Source organism: Argentina silus, assembly GCF_951799395.1.
Source record: "Argentina silus genome assembly, chromosome: 11".
In the NCBI taxonomy this organism is placed as follows: Eukaryota; Metazoa; Chordata; class Actinopteri; order Argentiniformes; family Argentinidae; genus Argentina; species Argentina silus.
The window spans coordinates 1,406,837-1,431,382 of NC_139665.1; the positions used below are offsets into that span (position 1 = coordinate 1,406,837).

The 24,546-nt window shown below is 47.8% G+C and overlaps 1 protein-coding gene across 3 annotated transcripts in view; it reads right to left on the reverse strand.

Annotated features, from left to right (window-relative positions):
• The window catches only part of LOC310812273 (semaphorin-6D-like), an 88,215-nt gene that overhangs the window by 38,836 nt on the left and 24,833 nt on the right, over positions 1 to 24,546 (reverse strand). For all 3 annotated transcript variants that reach the window (XM_083680748.1, XM_083680747.1, XM_083680746.1), the window contains one exon: positions 2,981 to 3,132. The gene's annotated coding sequence lies outside the window, so the exon portion shown is untranslated. The remainder of the gene's footprint in view (positions 1 to 2,980; positions 3,133 to 24,546) is intronic.

Genomic DNA, 24,546 nt, shown 5'->3' on the forward strand with positions numbered 1-24,546 from the left:
TAGGCTTCCTTGGCTTTAGTCAGTGACAAATTCTAAGAACTCTGACAATCTCAAAAGAATTTGCTGAGAGCTGGAGTTTAAATAACATGACTCGCAATCCATAATCCATAATAAAGGGAGAGCCCTGGGACCCACTGGTAGCCTGCACCAAATCACCTGGGGGGGGGGGGGGCCATTATTCATTATCCAATAGTATGGCACATTTATATTTTTTCCTTGGCACCAGAGGGCTTCGGGACAGTAGTGTATCAGGGGAGTGATTCATCAGCTGGTTGTTTGGCTCAGGCGATCAGAAACAAACGTTGTGGTTCTAACATTGCCCTTCCCAAACTCTATTTCAGTGTGGCCCTCTAGGCCACCAGACGTGGAATTTCCCCCCGGTAACTCAGAGGTCCCTGCCCAGAAACATTTAGGGGACGTGGGGCTGACTTCTGGCAGGAAGAGCCAAGTTCGCTGATGGGAACGGGGGAGAAACGTTGTACGTTTGAAGCACGTGCCAGCTTAGTTCAAGCGGGACGAGAAAGGGCACATCTACAAAAGTGTCCATGCAAATTCAAGCGCGTGACATGACAAATCTCAGAGAATACGGTCAGCGTGAGCCTGACATGTCGTTTCATTCTTCACTTTTTTTCGAGAGAACGAAAAAAAAAGAAGAAAAAAAAAGACGATTAATTTCCTCTCTAGTTGCCTCTGTAGTTCTGGCACATCAAAGTCATCCCCCTCTCACTTGTCAGAGAGAAAACAGAGTCCGGACGAGACCATTATTAAAAAGTTCTGGAGGGAGGGAGGGAGGGAGGGAGGGAGGGAAAGATCTCAGAGGATGGTTGGATCTCAGAGGGACGATTAGGATGAAAGGATTCATTTCTCTGTCCTCTCTCCTCTCCCTGTGTGTCATGCTGCTGTCACCTCAACGCTGCCTCTGCTACAGGACAATCCTTCAGAACTGGAAGGTAGTTAGTATGGACAATACTCAGCACGTAACTGTTTCTTCTTTATAGAGAAAGCATAAGTGTGCCAATGACACACACACACACACACACACACACAGCGGAGAACTGTTTGGCTCTCACCCATTATCCTCCTTCATATCCATTATCATCACACCATCGACTGTCCACTTTGGGTATTGGTCGTTATCAACAGCTAAGTGGTTGTTATCGGCACTGTCGCCGGCCAGAGATGCCGTCTTGCCCAAGTACACAGATAGCTGGGTGAACAGGAGTGTTCTCTCTCTCTCTCTCCCCCTCTCTCTCTCTCCCCCCCCTCTCTCTCTCTCTCTCCCCCCCTCTCTCTCTCTTTCTCCTCCTCCTCTTATTGCTTTTGTCTCTTCCTTTCTCTCTCTCATCCCATTCTCTCGTTTTTCACGCTCTCTTGGCATTCATTGGCCTTTTCTTCATTGGCTTACCCCCCCCCCCCCCCTCTCTCTCTCTCTCTCTTTTGATTTAAATGGAGTTTGCTGTTTCTGTGCCCTGAAACTTGAGTGGTACTGACAAAGCTTTTGTCCTCTAGCCTTCACCAGGAGCCTCTCCTCCAGAGGACTGAATATGTGGGCCTGGTGTTTATTCACCAATCAATAACTCGGCACTTTAAGAGCAGCCGGTGAAACCCTCTCTTTGAAAACGTGTCAGTGTCCTTGGACGTCTCTCGCAGCACTCGAAACACCGTGGCCATTCATCAAGAATACGCCAGAAGCCGGCAGACACTCCTAACTGAAAGAATACGCCAGAAGCAGGCAGACACTCCTAACTGAAAGAGATCTTTGGATATGTTTCACATTATCCGGCTACTCCAAAAAGACTTCAGCCTGACACGGTAAACAAAACGCACCGTTCCGCTCCATCTCCACAGCGTGTCACTGTCTGAGCCTTCGTGCGGCCGTCTAGATGAAACACTAGTATGCCGAAGAAATGACGGAGCGGTCTCCCCTTTGTGATGCCAGGCGAAACGCGTCAACAAATTTCACTTAATGCTAAGACACAGACACGCGGCTTCGGGAGTATTTTGTCATTAAGTCTGACGCTGGCCTGTCACAGAGGGATCGATGGACTGAGACTCTGTGACCGTCTCCTCCCTCTGAGGCATTGGGATCAGGCCACGGGGGTGTCAGTTCCCATGGTTTCCCTGCTCAGATCATTGATCGTGTTGGGGAGGAGGTGGGGGGGGGCTGTCGATTCGTGTGTCACCTCTCTCCTGTGATGCAGACTCCGATTCTCCTTCCTTTCTCTTTGCTATCGAGCTGAGTCGTCCTGTTAGGTTTGAATCCTCGCCATTAGGTGTGGGGTGGACATCGGGGGGATGCCGGTGGAGGTAGAAATCGGAGGATAGGCGCATTGCCACACATGGAACGGAACGAGGAAACGGTATCGACAAGTGTTGGATACCATTCCTCATTCCATTCCACACGTTACAATGAGCCCGTCCTCCGATTTCTACCTCCACAGCTTTACACCTCAAAGACCATCCCCGTCAGCAAACCATGGCCCCGTTAGCCAACCAAGGCTGTCTCACTCCCTTACAAACTTGCCCCAAGGTCAGGGACAAAGAAGAGGCAGCACTATCTGTCAAGCGAGGCTCTTTGTGTGTCTGTCATTGAATCGGGTGCAGCGTCCTTGTGTGCCAACGCTGAGAGATCAGAGTAATATCATTAGGGGACACAATGAACTTAGCTCAACCATGTGGCTCAGGAGCTAATGGAAGTGCTACCACTTTAGATATTCCTACCAGAAGCCACGTCACGGTTTTGATCGGCACTGCAAGACAAGGGATTACAATAACTTGGCTTTGACTTTGCTGACGGAGCAAAGTGCATTACAAAAATCGAATATTGTGAAGCAGAGAACAGATGTTGGGGCTCAGATCTAATGCAATCGCCCGAGATGTCCTCTCCTACGGCCTTGCCGCCTTGGACGCGATCCTCAACTGATCACATTGGAAAGTATTACAGTGTAACAGAAAGACGGACGGACACACTGACACTCACAGGCTGGGAGTCTGCTGAGGCGGACAGATAAGAGAACGTCCAGTCAGTCGATATCGTTGATGTTCACAAGAAGTGGATTCCGCAATTCAGGAAGGAGAAAGGATGTCAGGGTGGTGGGGGTGGACCCCCGCAGAGTAGTCCCCAGCAAAGTCCTGGAACCAACAAGAGGAAAATATTTTAGCATAAACACACCCTTAAAACATTTTATTTAGACGGTTTTAGGACAAATCGTATTTATTTTTTTAACACAACAAGATGGGCCCCTATGACAGACTACCTTTCCCCCGCTGTGTGAGTAATCAAGGGCTTGTGACTGTGCGTAGAGAAGGAGGGCCCCCTAATGTAATCAGCTCACAAACATCCTGATGAACAGATAACTACGGAGACGTGAACAAAGCCAGCTGCTGAGGTAAAACTAAGGCAAAAAAAAAAAAAAAAAAAAAGCTAAAGGCTTGCTGTCCTCCATATGATCCCCTTCATTAAATCAAATCAAAGTTTATTCGTCACGTACATCGAATACAGCCGTATACGATGCAATGAAATGCTTGGGGTATTCCAGCTCCTCAACAATGCTGCAAACAAACAATTCAAAAATAAGAAACAATGACATAAGGTGGCAAAGTGTATAGCAGCAATATTAGCATATAGCAACAGCCTTAGCATATAGCAATAGCATTACTGATGATGAAGGGGACGGGTGGTCAGTGGCGTTAGTAAAGGACTGGTCACACTGAGCCACATCTTCTTCCTTACAGTTTTTCTTTTTCTGGTTGGGATGAGGCACCACATACATTCAACACACAACCTGACCTCAATGGTTCACGGAAGACTACAGGCCTAACAATGTTGATGATGTTGCTCACTGAGCTAAGGCCTGTTACATACCCCAGCTACTGTATACACAGTCAAACGCCAGCAGGCTACAGTGACACAGCACTATGAGGAAAAACTATATTTAATAGAGAACACAACATACAGTATTTTAGCATAAAGAAGGACTGCGGTGAATTGGTCATATCACACAATATCTTGTTGACTCTTTGACCAGTAGGCCTACAGGAGCAGAACAGGATTAACAAGTTAGCCATCTTGTTATAACGACTTAGCGATGTCATTATAACAAGACAGCTAAGTCGTTGGGACGAGATAGTAAGTGGTCCAAACAACAGTGGCGCTTCAGGGCTTCCGTAGTTGGAAGAATTTGGACAATCTTTTTAAAAAAAAAATTATATATATATTTTTAGGGCATTTCTGCTTCATTGGGATAGAGACAGTAGAGATTGACAGGAAGGACGAGTGTGAGAGAGAGAGGAGGGATGACATGCAGGATATGTCGATGGCCGGCATCGAACCAGGGACCTTGCATGCGCCTTTGTGTGCTACGCCACTGAGCACCCCAATCCTAATCATTTTCAATCCATGTGGTGATTTGCACCAGGCAACTGCTTGCTGCTTGTTTAGGCTTCAGTATCGACAGTGTGATGTTTGCGTCTCTGTTCTCTGAAGGCTACTGTGCATGTTGCAGGAGCTTCAATCGGTCCTCCTTCTTGGGGAGATGCAAACATAAGTGCAGCTTGGCACGCAAGAACAGGTTTTAAATAACTTCAAGTGTGTGGCGGGCTCCTGCAGCGCACTCATTACCGTCCTAGTGATTCGGAGCGCTGCCGCAGAGCCCACAGGACTGGGCAGAACCTTCTCACGCTAAATAAATTGCTGTAATCTGTAGTGGTCTCCTTTACTAATCAGATTTCTAACGGAAATCTTTGCCCAATTAAATTTTGAACTTGGCAAATGAGAGTGAGCTCATGTCAAGAGTTAAACACACGACACTGCCCCACAGGAGGCTTCCTGAGACCGTCTAATCTAATCAAAGCAAAGTACAAGACCACTGAGGTGAAGCCAGAACACAAACCTGCTACCTTGGCAACCTGCTAGGAACAGCATCACAGGGAGACCACCTGGCCAATAGGAGAGAGTCTGAGACCACCTGGCCAATAGGAGAGAGTCTGAGACCACCTGGCCAATAAGAGAGAGTCTGAGACCACCTGGCCAATAAGAGAGAGTCTGAGACCACCTGGCCAATAAGAGAGAGTCTGAGACCACCTGGCCAATAAGAGAGAGTCTGAGACCACCTGACCAATAAGAGAGAGTCTGAGACCACCTGACCAATAAGAGAGAGTCTGAGACCACCTGACCAATAAGAGAGAGTCTGAGACCACATGGCCAATAAGAGAGAGTCTGAGACCACCTGACCAATTAGAGAGCCTGAGTCTGAGACCACCTGACCAATTAGAGAGCCTGAGTCTGAGACCACCTGACCAATTAGAGAGTCAGAGTTTGAGACCTGGCCAATAAGAGAGAGTCTGAGACCACCTGACCAATGAGAGAGCCTGAGTCTGAGACCACCTGACCAATAAGAGAGCCTGAGTCTGAGACCACCTGACCAATGAGAGAGCCTGAGTCTGAGACCACCTGACCAATAAGAGAGCCTGAGTCTGAGGCCACCTGGCCAATGAGAGACAGTCAGTGTGAGAGTCTGAATGTTGAATAGGTCCCAGACGCAGTAATGGCCTTCTGTTATGATCCGTCATGCTCAGTATTACCCTGTCATTGCCTCTTATCTTGTACTTTCTCCACAGAACACACAGTTTCGGAATGTTTCACCCTGATTTGATCGGCTTTTGTTTTGGCGTTTAGCCATCTAAGCCACGGTTGTTTCCTGTTCTCCTCCACCTCCTCCGCCTCCTCCGCCTCCTCCACCTCCTCCGCCTCCTCCACCTCCTCCACCTCCTCCACCTCCTCCGCCTGCCTGTGCCAGGAGTTGGAATTTACTGTACATCTTTTTAGTTGTTGTTGTTGTTTTTTTGTTGATCCACTCTCATTCCCCAGAGTACACACTCAATCACGGCTCTGTGGCCCTTTCATCTCTGGAATGGCTCTGCATCAGCACAAACCAGGAAGTATAACAGAGAACGCAACTTTATCAGCGTGGTTTTCATCCTCCTAGCAGTTAAAGACCTCCCCTCCATTACGATGGAGCCATTCGCAGTGGACCTGTAGAGTTCTGGAGACAGGAGACATACGGTCTGGGCTGAACAAGCGTGTGGAGTTGTTACCATTATTTACTGTTTACGTACGGCTGATAATGCTGTTTAATAGTGTGATCGATGCCCCTTCTCACCAGGGGAGGCTGGTGGAGGTAGAACACCAGGGGAGGCTGGCGGAGGCTTGTGGAGGCTGGCGGAGGTAGACAGCCTGTAGATATGCATCCCTACTGTTTATGTTGACCTCTAAACCAATATGTATTTTCAGAAGATTGCCGAGGATACTGGGTGAGGGGTTGCCTAGGATACTGGGTGAGGGATTGCCTAGGATACTGGGTGAGGGGTTGCCTAGGATACTGGGTGAGGGACTGGCCTAGGATACTGGGTGAGGGACTGGCCTAGGATACTGGGTGAGGGATTGCCTAGGATACTGGGTGAGGGGTTGCCTAGGATACTGGGTGAGGGATTGCCTAGGATACTGGGTGAGGGGTTGCCTAGGATACTGGGTGAGGGATTGCCTAGGATACTGGGTGAGGGATTGTGTAAAAGGTGTGTGTGTGTGTGTGCATGAGCAGAGAAATAAAAGACAGAAAATGAGGACAAGCGTGGCGATGTGGAGACGCACACACACACACACACACACACACACACACACACACGGACCTGAATGTGTGAAAGAACAGCTGTGAAGTGGACAGATAATTACCTGGAAAAGATGGAGAGAAACATTAGAAAGGTGAAACGCTGACAGACGGGGAAAGAAAGACAAATATTCTAAAAATTAAAGAAAAGGAAAGAAAGTTAAAGTGTGTGTACATACACACACACACACACACACACACATATACATATATATACACACATACAGTACCAGTCAAAAGTTTGGACACACCTTCTCATTCAATGGTTTTTCTTTATTTTTTTAAATTATTTTCTACATTGTAGATTAATTTTGAAGACATCAAAACTATGAAGGAACACATATGGAATTATGTAGTAAACAAAAAAGTGTTAAACAAACCAGAATATGTTTTATATTTTAGATTCTTCAAAGTAGCCACCTTTTGCTTTGATGACACTCTTGGCAAGGTGTGTCCAAACGTTTGACTGGTACTGTATATGTGTATGACGACATGATTGCATCACGCAATTCCTGCAGATATTTCAAATTGTGAATCTCCCGTTCTACCATATCCCAAAGGGGTTCTATTGGATCCCAAAGGTGTTCTATTGGATTCAGATCTGGTGACTGGGAAGGACACTGAAGAACACTGAACTCATTGTCATGTTCATGAAACCAGTTTGAGACGACTTTTGCTTTGTGACATGGTGCATTATCATGCTGGAAGGAGCCATTAGAAGATGGGTCGATTGTGGCCATGAAGGGATGCACATGATCAGCAACAATACTCAAATAGGCTGTAGCATTCAAGCGCTGATTGATTGGTATATAATAGGCCCAAAGTGTGCCAAGAAAACATTCTCCACACCATTATACCACCTCCACCATGAGAAGGTGTACAGGTATTCCTAATATATATACACACACACACACACACATTAAGTCTGTAAGTGTTTTTTGCTAATGGGGATCCTAACTAAACTAATGTTTGAGAAAGTAGTCTGCAGTCCTGCAAAAATCTTTAATGGTTTTATAATGTTTTTTAGCTTATTCAGTGACAGGTTCTTGTGTGTGTGTGTGTGTGTGTGTGTGTGTGTGTGTGTGTGTGTGTGTGTGTGTGTGTGTGTGTGTGTGTGTGTGAGATCGAGCTGCTGATAGTGCAGTGAGATTTCATCTGATCTTGGATTTAAAACTCCGTTGATCAGCAAAAAGTGACAGTGCGCCCCGAAGGCATACAGCTTGATTGGTCGACGTGAAAACACTCATATATTTGTACATACATCACAGAGACACACGGGGAGGGTGGTGAGGAGGAGAGAGCCCAGGGTCAACGTAATCCTGAGACGGCAGCAATACCACCAAACTATACAGACTAATCAATTGATCCTGTCGGTTTTTCAACAGAGCCAATCAGTTTAAGGTAGCTGCCATGCCAGCTGAGGAGAGAAAGGATTAATATGTACTTGAGGGCCACAAACACGTGCAAGTGGTGGCAGAATCAGGACATAATTGTCTTGGATGGACGAAGTTTCAAACCAGGAGAGGCATTACAATGAGCCTGTCCTTCGATGTCTACCTCCACCAGCCTCCCCTGGTTTAAACATGTCAATCAAAATGTATGTCATGAATATTTATGATGGCAAGGCCACACCCCTAGATTCCTGGCATTAGTGGCCAGAGGAAAAACAAAAGCTGCTCTTTAAAATACTAAATGACGATTTAAAAAAAAAGAAAATGTATCACTAATGTTGACATTTTATATGGATATTTTTTGGGGGAATGGAAGCAGTGCATGAAGTTTGTCTCCCACGGTTAGGGCCTAACTGTGACCAGACATCGTTAGACCAAGTATCCTAGCCTGCTTTAAAAGAGTCCATCTCCTAAGTCTGTCCCCGTGGCAACGCTCGGCCGTAATGAGGTTTGACCTCGTTAAGCCATGAATAAATTGACTCCTCGCCTCTGAACCTAATGAAAGCCAGATCCTCCTCTCTTTATCTCCTCCCCATAATGTCCATCCACCCTTCTCAAAAACACCCTCCTCATCTGTCCCTCCTTTATTGAGTTGTTTATTTCAACCTCTGTTTAACCAGGTAAGAAACCTCTTTTGCGAGGTGACCTGGCAAGAAGGCCAAACAGGGAGGTGCAGTGTGTGCATAAAACGTTACGAAGATACAAATCCACATTAAATACAAGTGCTAGCATTTGAGTCTTATAACTCTCTCCCTGTTCCTTCCTTCTCCTTGGCTTCTGAGTTCATCCCCTCTCCTTTTTTGTATTCTCCTCCTAAAGATCTCTTCACCCCGCCTACAAGTTTCTCTCCTGTTAATGATAATAAAAAAAATTAAAATAAAATGTCCTTCTTCTAGCATTGTGACTGCCTATGGCTCCTGGTCTGAGCATTGATTACTTTATCTTACGATGACTGATTCACTTACTTAGTCAAATGTATTTGTTATAAGTCGCTTTGGATAAAGGCATCTGCTGAACGCCATAAATGTAAATGAATTCTGTTTACTGTTCCCCTCCCTCTCTTCCTGTTCCCTCCCTCTCTTCCTGTTCCCTCTCTCTCTTCCTGTCCCCTCCCTCTCTTCCTGTTCCCTCTCTCTCTTCCTGTTCCCTCTCTCTCTTCCTGTTCCCTCCCTCTCTTCCTGTTCCCTCTCTCTCTTCCTGTCCCCTCCCTCTCTTCCTGTTCCCCTCCCTCTCTTCCTGTTCCCCTCCCTCTCTTCCTGTTCCCTCCCTCTCTTCCTGTTCCCCTCCCTTCCTGTTCCCCTCCCTCTCTTCCTGTTCCCCTCCCTCTCTTCCTGTTCCCCTCCCTCTCTTCCTGTTCCCCTCCCTCTCTTCCTGTTCCCTCCCTCTCTTCCTGTCCCCTCCCTCTCTTCCTGTTCCCCTCCCTCTCTTCCTGTTCCCTCCCTCTCTTCCTGTTCCCTCCCTCTCTTCCTGTTCCCCTCCCTTCCTGTTCCCCTCCCTCTCTTCCTGTTCCCCTCCCTCTCTTCCTGTTCCCCTCTCTCTCTTCCTGTTCCCTCTCTCTCTTCCTGTTCCCTCCCTCTCTTCCTGTTCCCTCTCTCTCTTCCTGTTCCCCTCCCTCTCTTCCTGTTCCCCTCCCTCTCTTCCTGTTCCCTCCCTCTCTTCCTGTCCCCTCCCTCTCTTCCTGTTCCCCTCCCTCTCTTCCTGTTCCCCTCCCTCTCTTCCTGTTCCCTCCCTCTCTTCCTGTTCCCCTCCCTTCCTGTTCCCCTCCCTCTCTTCCTGTTCCCCTCCCTCTCTTCCTGTTCCCCTCCCTCTCTTCCTGTTCCCCTCTCTCTCTTCCTGTTCCCTCTCTCTCTTCCTGTTCCCTCCCTCTCTTCCTGTTCCCTCTCTCTCTTCCTGTTCCCCTCCCTCTCTTCCTGTTCCCTCTCTCTCTTCCTGTTCCCCTCCCTCTCTTCCTGTTCCCTCTCTCTCTTCCTGTTCCCCTCCCTCTCTTCCTGTTCCCCTCCCTCTCTTCCTGTTCCCTCTCTCTCTTCCTGTTCCCTCTCTCTCTTCCTGTTCCCTCTCTCTCTTCCTGTTCCCTCCCTCTCTTCCTGTTCCCTCTCTCCTCTTTCCCTCACATCTCGTCTGACTCTATCCAACAATCTGACACTTCAGTCTGGTCATGGTGATCAATTGGGTATGAACTCACGTCCTGTTACAATTATTCCCTTCCTGCCCAACCCACCCAATCAGGTCTCACCATCTGACAGATTACTGACTGAAGTCATTAGCATCTGTTTTGGTGGGGGATTACCATTGATCCGAGCCACACGGCATTAGCCCCATGCTACACAGCTTAGCATCCTTGCAAGCTTTTTTCCTTCCTTGTATGGATACAGATGCTCACACATTACACATGGTTTGCTGAAACGCATGACTCAGAGTGTCATACTGCATATTCTTATATAATATGTAAGCCGTTTACAGTAGCTGACGCTTTTATCCCAAAGCAATTTACAGTACAGTAATGCTCTACCAACTGAGCCACAGGGGACCATATTATCTGCCCCCCCCCCCCACCCCCTGTGTTTCAATACTCATCATAAAGATATGCTCATATACATGATTTAATAACACTCCATCCCATCCCTAACTCCCATTTTCAGACGGCTTAGTGACGGAGTGCAACAGGGTTCAATCCTGGGGCCCCTGGCTCACTCTGTGTTGATGTCCAGAGAGATGCCATTTGGGGCATCAAAGAGGATTACACACTGTGGTGCTGAGACAAAGATGAGACGAAGATGAGACATCACTGAGACATGGATGAGACAAAGCCTGTCCATTCCTCTGCAGCTCTAATCGCCAGTAAGAATGGCTTACTACGAAAAAAACCAACATCAACAACAACAACGCTCCAGCGACCACAGAGATGGCAGGTTTCATCATGACTGGAGGAGATAAGGTTGCCCTTGCCCTGCAGATGAAAACTGGAACATTCGCACACTGTTATGACGTCTGAATGATTACCGATGGAGAGATGTCTTTAGGATAACACTAGGATGTCTTTCTGGTGTGACAACATGACATTGGTGTGTTTCATAGCAGAGAACTAAGCAACAGCATGGGTTCCTGCTGGGGAGTGAGACTCTGACTGCAAGATAAACCCCAAGATTTACCCTGTTTATCTTTACGTACTGTAATGCACATTCTGTTTACGCTTTGAGACGTTTCTTTATCTATATCTTTGAGCCTCGTGTTCAGAAGGAATAGTACAGAGACTTAAAGGGGAATTCAAGGTATGTTAAAGCTGTCTTAAGATTTACCATCAGAGTGTCACACCCTCCTCTTCTCATGGCCCTCATAGGTTACAAAGTGACCCAACCAATGGAAACTCACACACATGCACACGCACACAATAACTTTAGCCAGGAATCATAACAGTGACCTGATCTGTCTCCAAAAATTACATTTGACACATTGGCAGCGTAGCCGTTGTTGCTAGCTAGCTTCCATGGTCAGGCTATCCACACCAGTGAGATAAGATCCCAACATGTCAGGGTTAGGGTTAGGATCAACAGGAAATAATACATACTTTGGATTTGCCTACTTTCTGATTGGACAACGTAGGCCAGGAGATCAACACGGACAATCCCACTGTAACAGGATGTTGACTCGATGTTTCACTTTCAAACGTATGCCAAACAAAAACCCTTGATAGCAAAGTTTAACAAACCATACAACTCTACACACAAGGACTACTACAACTCACAATGTACAAGGACACCCAGTTTGATTTGCTCTGATGAATTTCACATTCTGGTCCTCATGGGTCCTTTTCACAGGGAACTGCCCCCATGGGAATACCTTAGCCAATCGAAATTTTGGTGAGGAGCTATTACTTTTAAACATGGACATGGACAAAAGAGGAGGAAAAGGAGAGGAGGGGAGGCGAGGAAAAATATGTAGGGAGAGGAGAGGAGGAGAGGGAAGGAGAGGAGGGGAGGAGGGGAGGAGAGGAGGGGAGGAGAGGGAAGGAGGGGAGGGGAGGAGAGGACAAGAGAAGGAGGGAAAAGTAGAACATGAGAAGAGAGGGATGGAGTGGGCTGATAAGCACAGTTGAAAACAGGGGGAAGAGAGAGAGAGAGAGAGAGCAGGTTGGCGTAACTAATTGAAGGCCAACTGCTGTGTCAGAGAGGGAGGAAGTACATGGTTGTTGCTGGAAGCAACCGCTCGAGGCGATTGTTGCCCCCCTCCCTCCCTCCCTCCCTCCCTCACCCCCTCCCTCCCTCCTCCTCTCTTTCCTCCATGACTGCTGATGGTGCTGTACTGTATGGTACGGATTACAGATGTCTACCGGCACAGGTGTGTGTGTGTGTGTTTGAATTGTCATATTGTTGAAAACATCTCATCAAGGGAAAAACTAATTGATGTATGAAAACATCAAGGTAAGGAAAAGCAGACAGCAACAATGTGACCATGAGTCACTTCTGTCTGACCAAGACCCCCCACCACTGACCCTAACCAACAATCAGTCCTCACATTGTTACTGGGAGGTTACGAAAGTTTGATGTTATGAAGGATTACATTACAGATGATTACATTATTATTGATGTTATAAAAGATTACACTATAGATTATTACATTATTATTGATGTTATGAAAGATTACATTATTGATTACTACATCATAATTATTATTGATGTTATGAAAGATTACATTATTGATCATTATATAATTATTATTACCGTTATGAAAGATGACATTTCAGATTTTTACATTATTATTATTGATGTTATGCAAGACTGGCTTCCTGGGAAAGCCTGTGCATTAATCAGGCTTTAATAAGGGCTCTTCAGACCCCAGGAGGAGAGATCACACTCTAAAAGCTCCCTAATGGTTGTAAATACGATGTTTACATCGGTAGCGATCAGGGGATGAGATCTCTTGAAAGGCATTTCATTTATGAATGCAGTTCTGGTTTGGACAAAGCGCTGTCTAACATGGAGGGTCCTTCCCAACACTCCCTCTGCATATAAACATGTTGTTACTGCCAGGAGGGTTCTAGGGGAGGGGCCAGGGGAGGGGCCTGGGCTGTTCTAGGGGAGGGGCCAGGGCTGTTCTAGGGGAGGGGCCAGGGCTGTTGTAGGGGAGGGGCCAGGGCTGTTGTAGGGGAGGGGCCAGGGCTGTTCTTGGGGAGGGGCCAGGGCTGTTGTAGGGGAGGGGCCAGGGCTGTTCTTGGGGAGGGGCCAGGGCTGTTCTTGGGGAGGGGCCAGGGCTGTTCTAGGGGAGGGGCCAGGGCTGTTCTAGGGGAGGGGCAAGGCGAGGGGCCAGGGGTGTTCTCGTGGAGGGGCCTGGGCTGTTCTAGGGGAGGGGACTCAACGATTTTTGGCCTTTCTGTCTCTGTTGCCTGCCTCTTTGAATAGTGTGCGCATGCAGAAACACGACAGCGTAAGGACGACACTGCAAGTCCATTTCAGGGTTTATTATATTATATTATATTATTTATATATATAACATATTAGGGAGGATATTGTTGTTGGGAACTTTGAATTGAATTTGGCCCTGCCGGCCAGTGGTGGCAGATCTCCAACAGTCCCTTAAGTCTGTCTGGGACAGCATCACAGTTACCGTTGTTCTGGGACAGCATCACAGTTACCGTTGTTCTGGGACAGCATCACAGTTACTGTTGTTCTGGGACAGCATCACAGTTACTGTTGTTGTGGCTGAGATGATGTGAAGTGTGTGACTACCACCAAACACAGACGCACCAAACACAAACCACAGACGCACCAAACACAGACGCACCAAACACAGACGCACCAAACACAGACGCACCAAACACAGACGCACCAAACACAAACCACAGACCACCAAACACAGACCACCAAACACAGACGCACCAAACACAGACGCACCAAACACAAACCACAGACCACCAAACACAGACCACCAAACACAGACGCACCAAACACAGACCACCAAACACAGACCACCAAACACAGACCACCAAACACAGACGCACCAAACACAAACCACAGACCACCAAACACAGACCACCAAACACAGACGCCTTCACCGGCCACTTTAGAGGCACATGATGAATGAACCTTTCCACACAAACATGCAGGTAAAAATTATTTTAAAAAAACAACACACAAAAAAAAAAACAATACACCATGTTAATAAGCACAAACCTACCATGAAACACACACACAGGAAAAAACATTCTCAAAAGACGAACCATGTGTGTCTGGAAACTCTAAATCATGTCCTCTCCTGACCTTTCTCTCTCTCTCTCTCTCTCACACACACACACACACACACACACACACACACACACTCCCCAATGACCCGCACACACACACACACACACACACTCCCCAATGACCCGCACACACACACACACACACACACACACACACACTCCCCAATGACCCACACACACACACACACACACACACACACACACACACACACACACACACACACACCCCCTTAACAATAAGAACGCTCCTTTAATTGGCTCCACAGGAGAGCTAGGCATGTGTTCTAATTGGCTCCTTCGGTGTCCTTGTACTGTTCTAATTGGCCGAGGGAGTAGGCCACCCTAGCAACCCATTTCCGAGACGCCGGCGAAGGCAAATATGACCACGTCACAGAGATCACATCCGCCTGGCTGGACGGCGTTCCCTCGGTGTTGGCCGGGCGGGGGGCGGGGGCGGGGGGCGGGGGGCGGGGGCGGGGGGCGGGGGGCGGCGTTCAGACAGGCAGTGTTTTGACAGGGTCCACTTAAGCCTCCCTCTCTCTCTTGGTGTCTGTCCCACACGGTGGCACATTCTAGATTGAAACCAGAGTCTCTCTGTGTGTGTGGGTGTGTGTGTGTGTGTGTGTGTGCATGCGTGTGTGTGCATGCCTGTGTGTGAGTGTTTATCTGTGTGTGTGCGTGCAAGCCTGTGTGTGTGTGTGTGTGTGTGCCTGCCTGTGTGTGTGTGTGTGTGTGTGTGCGCGCTTGCATGTCTGTGTGTCTGTGTGTACTACATCCCAGTGTGAATATTCACACCCACGCGTTGGTATTTACCCAAACCCCTCGCTGCTGCGTCCCATTCCTCCCTTCAAGGCCCTCTCCTCTCCTCTCCTCTCCTCTCCTCTGCCACCTGCCTGTCACCTGTACAAACACACACCGCCAAGGCAAACACAGTCCCCCGCGCTGCCAGCATGGCTGCCTACAGATGTGTCCTCCTGGCTTCACCAGAGACGCAGAGATGAACGCAGCCTCAGCGGCATCCCAGAGTATTCAACACAGGGCTTCACTGAAATACTTTCTAATGTTTTATTTAACGGTTATTTCCACAGGCTTGTCTCATCTGTTTCAAGAGAGACCTGGTCTTACACACACACACACACACACACACACAACATTGAACAAACTACAGACACACATACAGTTAAACAGTTATATCTAGGAACACAAACGTCATCACTAAAACCAGCTGTCCTAATGACAGTTACTCTCATTGTCATATTTGCGTCGTGTTTAAGAGTTTAAACTCCACCAAAGTGACTCGATCCTCAAGTTTTAAACTGTTCTGGAGAGAATTTCAGGACCACGGACCTGAGTAACTCATATGTCCTTCAATAATCAATTGATCAAAAGAGAAGCTGTTTCTGCCTGCTGCAGAGACACAGAGAAGGACACACCTCCTATCAAATCCTGAGTCAGTAAGTATGTTGGAGATGTCAGCAGTGAGTGAGTCAGCGGGGTCACTGTTGTCATTTGTGTTGTGCTTTCCGGGTGAATCTGTGCTCGTCTGCATCTGGTTGACTCTAATATACTGTGGTGATGAAGCCGCCTCCGTCCCTCCCGGTATGAGAAGCAGAGAGGAGGTAAACACCTTGAGGAGGTAAACACCTTGAGGAGGTAAACACCTTGAGGAGGTAAACACCTTGAGGAGGTAAACACCTTGAGGAGGTAAACACCTTGAGGAGGTAAACACCTTGAGGAGGTAAACACCTTGAGGAGGTAAACACCTTGAGGAGGTAAACACCTTGAGGAGGTAAACACCTTGAGGAGGTAAACACCTTGAGGAGGTAAACACCTTGAGGAGGTAAACACCTTGAGGAGGTAAACACCTTGAGGAGGTAAACACCTTGAGGAGGTAAACACCTTGAGGAGGTAAACACCTTGAGGAGGTAAACACCTTGAGGAGGTAAACACCTTGAGGAGGTAAACACCTTGAGGAGGTAAACACCTTGAGGAGGTAAACACCTTGAGGAGGTAAACACCTTGTAATGTGGGTTTCTCTGTCTGCTCAGACATTCTGTAGCACTTAAGAGATAGCAGGCAAAACAGTCTGAAAGAGAGAGAGAGTGTGTGTGTGTGTGTGTGTGTGTGATGGATAGTGTGTGTGTCTGTGTCTACAGATGTGTTGATATTTAGTTATACGCTCCTGCAGACAACATCCGTGTCTGAGACTGTCTGTACCTTGTGTGATTTCTATCTCCACACATAAACGCAGTTCATAAACACGCACCTCTCTCGCCCACACACACACACACACACACACACACACACACACACACACACCTCCTCCGCTTCTCATCCTGCTCCCCATCTGCCTGTCCTCACCCTCCACCTCTATCTCCATCTCCAGTTCCCTCCCTATCCGCAGACCCATCTCCTCACATTGACACGCACCGTGCTCCCAGACAAAGCTCCCGGTAATCCTGTCTCTGTCTACCCTGGGAGGCCACAGATTCATAGGGTTTGTTTGGCCTTGTTTGGGCACTGACGACCCTTACTTTCACAATCTATGATGGCTTTCACTGACTTAGTGGTGTACGTGTGTGTGTGTGTGTGTGGATATATCTCCATAAACATGGCCCTCATGGTCAGAGGTCATGGGCTGACCTTTGACAGCCCTGCAGTCTGGACCTAATTGCTGATCTGCTGTTTACAGTAACTGTCCACAGGTCGCTAATTTACAATGTGTGTGTGTGTGTGTGTGTGTGTGTGTGTGTGTGTACCTGATGCCAAAAGAATGCCACCCACCTCAATAAATCTGTACAAACAAGCCCTCAAGGTCAGAGGTCATGGGTTGACCTTGCAGACCTAATTGCTGTTGGGAAGCTGTTTACAGGAAGTGGCCAGAGACAGTTTATTTACAATGAGGTGAAGCAACCAGAAACCTCACCTCCAACAACACCGAGATCCTCTGTGTGTGTGTGTGTGTGTGTGTGTGTGTGTGTGTGTGTGTGCGCATAAGTACAGGCATGGAGAGGGACACAAACAGAAACCTTTTCTTATGCGCGCGCACACACACACACACACACACACACACACACACTCTGAGGCGTGGGGAATGCGGTGTTTAAAAACAGTGGTGGCGTGCAGAGCGTCCACAGGAAACAGCCAGCAGAAGGTCCTCCTCGTCACACGCTAACGTCACACATGCTAACGTCACACACACAGACACCGTGACATTTCCTGTGCGGCCGCATTCTTTACCTTCCCCCGCGTCCCAACGCGCCGTACCGCCTACCTAAAGAACCTCCAATTAACACCTCTGTTCACAACAACACCACACACACACACAATACACACACACACACAATACACACACACAATACACACACACACACACACCTGGCGGGTTCAGACAGTCTGAACTAAAAGTGGGGTCGCAGGTCATCTTCATAAATGGTCAATCAATGGCTTCAGAATCAATTAAAAAGGTTATTGGTCACATGCAGAGGTAAGTGATCAATGGGTTCATTTGTCCGTTGTAGTTTCATGGCCGGTGGAGCGTTAAAGATACAACAGGCAGGAGAAACGCCCAGAGATCCTCCAGTGGAGGCAGTTGACTACATCTAATAGGAGAGGACATGTACTGCTTATACTGCTCATATGCTGCTTATAACTGCTCATATGCTGCTTATACAGCTCATATGCTGCTTATACTGTTCATATGCTGCTTATACTGTTCATATGCTGCTTATACTGTTCATACTGCATTCTATGTATTCTGCTTATAATGTTACTGCTAATACATATACTGCTACACTGCACTACTTACACATTTCGTTGTCTCTGTACTTGTACTCTGCACAATGACAATAAAGTTGAATCTAATCTAATCTAATCTAATATGCTAAAATGTCCCAGTCAGACAGACACGGCGGACGTCTGGTCCTAAAGGGCCACGTGGAAGTTGACCGAGCGCCCAGTCCTGTGGCAGGGCAACAGCCCAGAGCAGTCGATAAAGGGTGACTTTATTCACCAGAAATCCATAAATAATGATGCTTCATTTTGTGGCCAATCAGAGTGTTGTTGCTAGGTAAACACCACATAGAACACTTGGAACTCTAGGTGAGGAGTGTTCCGGAACACTTTGGCAGTTGGTAAGTTAAACAAACGACCACTTTAAGACTTTACGCTGCCTTCATAAGCCCTTTATAAGAGCGACATCGACCCACACATGGCAGAGCGCAGACGCAAGGAGCCGTTATAACAGCCTTTATACCCACTAATCTGCTTAAAAACGACCAGTGAAGAATCTTTGTTTCTGAAGGCTTCAGGAAGAGTTTAAAGTGGGCTTTTGTGTAAAGTGGGACCAAAAACTTTGGGTGGGAGCAGGCACAAAGGGAACACACTGTGTTAGTGTGTGTGCACGTGTGTGTGTCTGTCTATGTGCGCTTGTGTGTGCGTGCGTGTGTGTGCATGTGTGTGTGTGCATGTGTGTGCCCGCCCGTCCTTATCTCTGTATGAAGACAGAAGACCAGCGGGAGGATGAGGCTACCAGACCCTATCCTTCCAAATCCCCTGGAATCTGATTGCGGTGGCGGGGAGGAGCAGCGGGGATAGGCCTTTTGGAAGGATCCTTCCCTGCGCTTAATCCGCTTTCTGCCTCCCTAATGTGGGATTAGGGAGGAATTGTGAACTCCGAGAGGAATAAGTAAAGCCCCTTCTCTCCTGGGCTCAGGCGGCACCCATTTACCGCCTGTTTAGGCGCCTGTTTGTGATCCAAACAGACGTCCCACCCGGAGGGCTTCAGAGCGCTCCGGATCTCAGGACCGCTGTAGAGGAGATGGGTGGTACCTTGTGTGGTTAATTGACTCATTTGCGTGTTAGGAGGTGCACAAGTCCTGTATGATTAAAACAGGACATCCAGAGAAGTGTAACCACACACACACACACACACACACACACACACACACACACACACACACACACACACACACACACACACACACACACACACACACACACACACACACACACACACACACGTCTTTAGCGTTTATTCACATCTGATGATGATGGCGAGAGGAATTGATGACGGTGCAGAACAGCATCGCTCACTGCTGTCGTACCGAACATGAATATCATCCACAAAAACTTCTGCATGACAAATAGATGTTTAAGTGTGTTTTAGTGTGTGTGTGTTCTAGTGTGTGTGTGTGTGTTCTAGTATGTATGTGTGTTCTAGTGTGTGTGTGTGTGTGTGTGTGTGTGTGTGTGTGTTCTAGTATGTGTGTGTTCTAGTGTGTGTGTGTGTGTGTGTATTAGTATGTGTGTGTTCTAGTGTGTGTGTTCTAGTATGTGTGTGTGTTCTAGTATGTGTGTGTGTTCTAGTATGTGTGTGTGTTCTAGTATGTGTGTGTTCTCGTGTGTGTGTGTTCCAGTATGTGTGTGTTCTAGTGTGTGTGTGTGTGTGTGTGTTCTAGTATGTGTGTGTTCTAGTGTGTGTGTGTGTGTGTGTGTGTGTGTGTGTGTGTGTGTGTGTGTGTTCTAGTATGTGTGTGTTCTAGTGTGTGTGTGTGTGTGTGTGCCCGCGAGACCCATTCTAAATGGTATCTCATGACATTGTAACACTAGGCTACAGCTGCGGGCGTCAGCTGTCAGATGAGCGTTAGTCTGCAGGCTAGCAGCCACACCTCCACATAATGAATCGGCCTTCTTTCATTAGCCAGCCATAAATCCTCATCAGCAGAGGCGTCTTCCATCACAAGGTTTACCCACAAATGTGCTTAGAAACAACTAGTGAAGAATCTTTGTTTCTAACGGCTTCAGAAAGCCTTTAAAGTGGTTATTTGTATATCCTCTAAATGTAGCAACAGAAGTAGCCTGGGGGGGCATTTGATGCGGGCTTTTCATATGTTAAAGTATGTTATGTATGTATGTCATGGTGGTGGTGGTGTTGTTGTTGTTGTTGTTGTTGTTGTAAAACCCGATAACACTGGTAATTACGAGGAGTAAACCAGACAGTCTGCCGGGTGCAGCTTGCTGGGCTGCTTTGAGGGACGTTGTGGCTGCAGTGGAAATAGTTGAGGTGTAGAAAGATGGAACAGGTTCTTCTGCCTCGTGTCAAGAGCACAAAACACAACGTTAAGACCATCAGGTATGTGTTGACCTCACTAATACCACACACACACACACACCTGCGGAGAATCCTTTCTAAAAACAACATGGCTTCATCCAAACAGTGACCCAACAGTTGACAGCCGCGGTTAAGAAGCTTCCAGAAGCTGCGTGCTTCAGTTCAAACCCCAAAGCAGCGTCTGGAGACGTGTTGATGCTCCATGAGCGGTCTGGTACATATCAGACAAACTTTACTCACGGCTGAACCGACCCTTTAACTTGGCCTCGTGGTTCACCATTGGAATCAGGGTGGGATCCAAACTGGACATCTGCACACGGACCGTGACTCCCAACATTCACGCCAATCTTATATTGATGGAAATAGGACATTTCAACACTGTGTGTGTGTGTGTGTGTGTGGATGGGGGGAGGTGGTACTGTATTATTGTAGTGTATTGTGATCTGTCTCCCCCCCACATCCCCCTACTGTCTCCAACCCACATCTGCACTGATCCAAACCCTCTGAAGCCACTTGCTTTTCTCAACTTTAAAACGCACCTTTTCAACAACATGGCCTGTTTCTAATTTCCCCACCCCCCCATTGCTATCCTCTTCCTTCCTTCTTCTGTGTGTAAACTCTGTTCTAATCCTGTTTCTCCTTTCTTCTCCCATCCTTCTTGTAAAGTGGGTAGTGTCACACTTCGTAAAATGCACTTTAGACTTGAAACTTGAAACTTAAAAACACTTAACCTCCCACCCATGTTCTGCCCCACTGATTCAAACCCTCTGAAGAATCAATATATTCTGGCCCTAAAGAGTCTCTCTCTCATAATGTCACCAAAGTAATCAGATACTGCGACATTTCATAATCAATGGAATATATTGTGATTAAAAATTGTTGTGATCTATTGTGAGTGACTGCGGCCTGCGGCGAAGGCTGGAGCTACAACAGAGATGTCTAATCCATCACGCCAACAGGCTGTGGAACATGCAGGCCACCGTAAACCCACAGCGATAAAGATCTCGGCAATAAACCCAAATCTCTGGAGCATGTGTGTCTGTGTCACTGGGCCGCTCTCCTGTCCCCACAGATAAACACAGAAACACGCAATTAATAGTGACACACTCATGTAACAACCTTTATATAAAAGAAGAGAGAGAGGGGGGGGGGCAGAGGGGGGGGGGGACAGAGGGGGGGGGGCAGGGGAAGAGACCCTGCTCTCTAGCCTGGTTGACATGGCTAATTTGAATAGCAAACGTGATGTAAAGCGGTGATTAAAAGCCAATTAGGGATCATCACACTGAGGAGGCAATTAGGGATGGAGCAGTGTGGGGCAGGAAGATGCCTGAGGGGGGGAGGGGGGGATACAGAGGAGGGGAGGGGTACAGAGGGAGGACTACAGACCTTCGGAGGAGGCAGATGGAGAGAAAGACAGTTAGATAGCTTTTCTAAGAGAAAAGAGAGAGAAAGACTAGCAAGAAATGGAGGGAAAAAGACTGGACAGAGGAGAGAGGAAAAAAGCAAAGGAGATTGACAGAGAGGGGCGACTGCTGACAGTACATCATCCATTCACCATCCGTTCATCATCCATTCACATTCATCATCCATTCACATTCATCATCCATTCATCATCCATTCACATTCATATTAGCGAGGCCCAGGTCGTCTGAGGAAGGCCAACACACTCCTGCGACCTCAGGACTAAAGACTGAAACAAACTCTGCTCGAGCTGTCGCGTGTGTGTGTGTGTGTGTGTGTGTGTGGGGGGGGGGGGGGGGCCTCCTAAGTGGTCCCTGAACGTAGTGTTCAAATGCTCCCATTACAGAGTCCCCGTCATCCAGTGGCAGCCGCCTCCCGGCCGCCGATCCTACCTCAGTTATTCATGCAGCCATAATGAGGTCTGAATATCAATACGGCAGATTCATCAGAACACACGTGTGGATTTGAGAGAGGGGGCGAGAGAGAGAGAGAGGGGGGGGGGAGAGAGAGAGAGGGCGAGAGAGAGAGAGAGGGAGAGAGAGAGAGCGAGAGGGAGAGAGAGGGGGGGAGAGAGAGAGCGAGGGGGGGGGGAGAGAGAGGAGGCGAGAGAGAGAGAGAGGGAGAGAGAGAGAACGAGAGAGAGGGGGGGAGAGAGAGAATTTAGAGAGAGAATTTGAGTGGGATAGAGAGAGAGAGAGAGAATTTGAGTGGGATAGAGAGAGAGAGAATTTGAGTGGGATAGAGTTAGAATTTGAAAGTGTGGGTGTGTGACAGGTTTGAGAGGTGTGTGTGTGTGTGTGTGTGTGCGTCCTGCATCGACGCAGGCACGTGTACCTGTATTTTTAAGTGTTGGTCTTCATACAAGAGCTTCATTCTGGCCGCCGAAAAACGCTCCTCACGACAGCTCCGCTAGCTGCAGGAAACGGGCGCACGCGTGCCCCCCCCCCCCCCTTTACAACCCATCCTGCTTCCCTCACTGCCCACCTGGGACCCCCAAAAAAGCCTGTTAACCCCCACATTAATTATTGACAGTAAGCCGGAGGGGACAGATATGAATAATACACACGTGTGACTGCAGCTGTCAGCTGTGGAGCATTATGAAAGCACACCGTGCTAAACTAGCGGTTAGCGGCATCTGTTTGAACCCCGGGGTCCCACAGAGGTTGGGGCTCACCCTGATGAGACGGGCGAGGGGGCGCTTTCAAGAGCGAGTCAGCTGACAGGGGAAGAGGAAGGGTGCTGTCAGGGAAGGCGCCCGCGACGCCCTTGGCTCTGTGTCATCCCCAACTGCCAAAGAGTTCCGGAACACTCACCAGCTAGAACGCTCACCAGCTAGAACACTCACCAGCTAGAACACTCACCACCTAGAACACTCACCAGCTAGAACACTCACCAGCTAGAACACTCACCAGCTAGAACACTCACCAGCTAGAACACTCACCACCTAGAACACTCACCACCTAGAACACTCACCACCTAGAACACTCACCACCTAGAACACTCACCAGCTAGAACACTCACCAGCTAGAACACTCACCAGATAGAACACTCACCACCTAGAACACTCACCACCTAGAACACTCACCACCTAGAACACTCACCAGCTAGAACACTCACCAGCTAGAACACTCACCACCTAGAACACTCACCACCTAGAACACTCACCAGCTAGAATGCCAAGCGTACTATGTGGTGTTTACCAAGCAAAAACACTCTGATTGGCTACAACATGAAGCATCATCATTTATGCATTTCTGGTGAATAAAGTCACCCTCGGCACTCTAGAACATTGACAATTTGGGGACTTTATTTACCCTCGGCACTAAATGAGTTAAGGCATCCTTCCTTGCTTGCTTCCTTCCTACCTCCCTTCTCCTCCTTTCCTTGACGGACCCAACATGCTCGGACAGGTGACAGTTGGTTAGCCCCCAAACCCCTGCATGATCACTCCGCTCTTCCACCTCGGCTGACCGCCTGGCACCGCCGCCTCTATGTGGATGCAGCGGCCGCGCCACTCGGTCACGGCTTTTCACTGTCCTGGCGCCCCGCTGGTGGAACGAGCTTCCCACTACTGTCAGGACTGCAGAGTCACTACCGATCTTCCGCCGTAGATTTAACATTTAAAAAAAAAAAAATAATGCCTTCTGGCATTGTGACTGCCTATGGCCCCTGGTCTGAACATTGATGACTTTATCTTATGATGACTGATGATAGATGATTCACTTACTTAAACAAATGTATTTGCTGTAACTTGCTTTGGATAAAGGCGTCTGTTAAATGCCATGAATGTAAATGACAGTTCCTCAACAAGGCACCATTTATTTATTTATTACTTTCATTAACCGTATGATGTGAGATCAGAGATCAACGACGGGAGGACACAAGGTAGCATCAGCCGAGTGAGATCATTGGCTATGGAGATGAAGACCTCCTCTCCAATCAGGACTGCACTGTGAATGTTTGAACGGATAATTATGTTAAACATTTTTAAAACAATTCTTTTTTTTTTAAATCACCATATTATTGTAATCTAAAACACCCAGAAATCCAAATTCAACCTGTGAGTCTCCAAGAACTGTAGAGCAGTTTCAAGAACCCATCACGACTTATGCGTTTGTT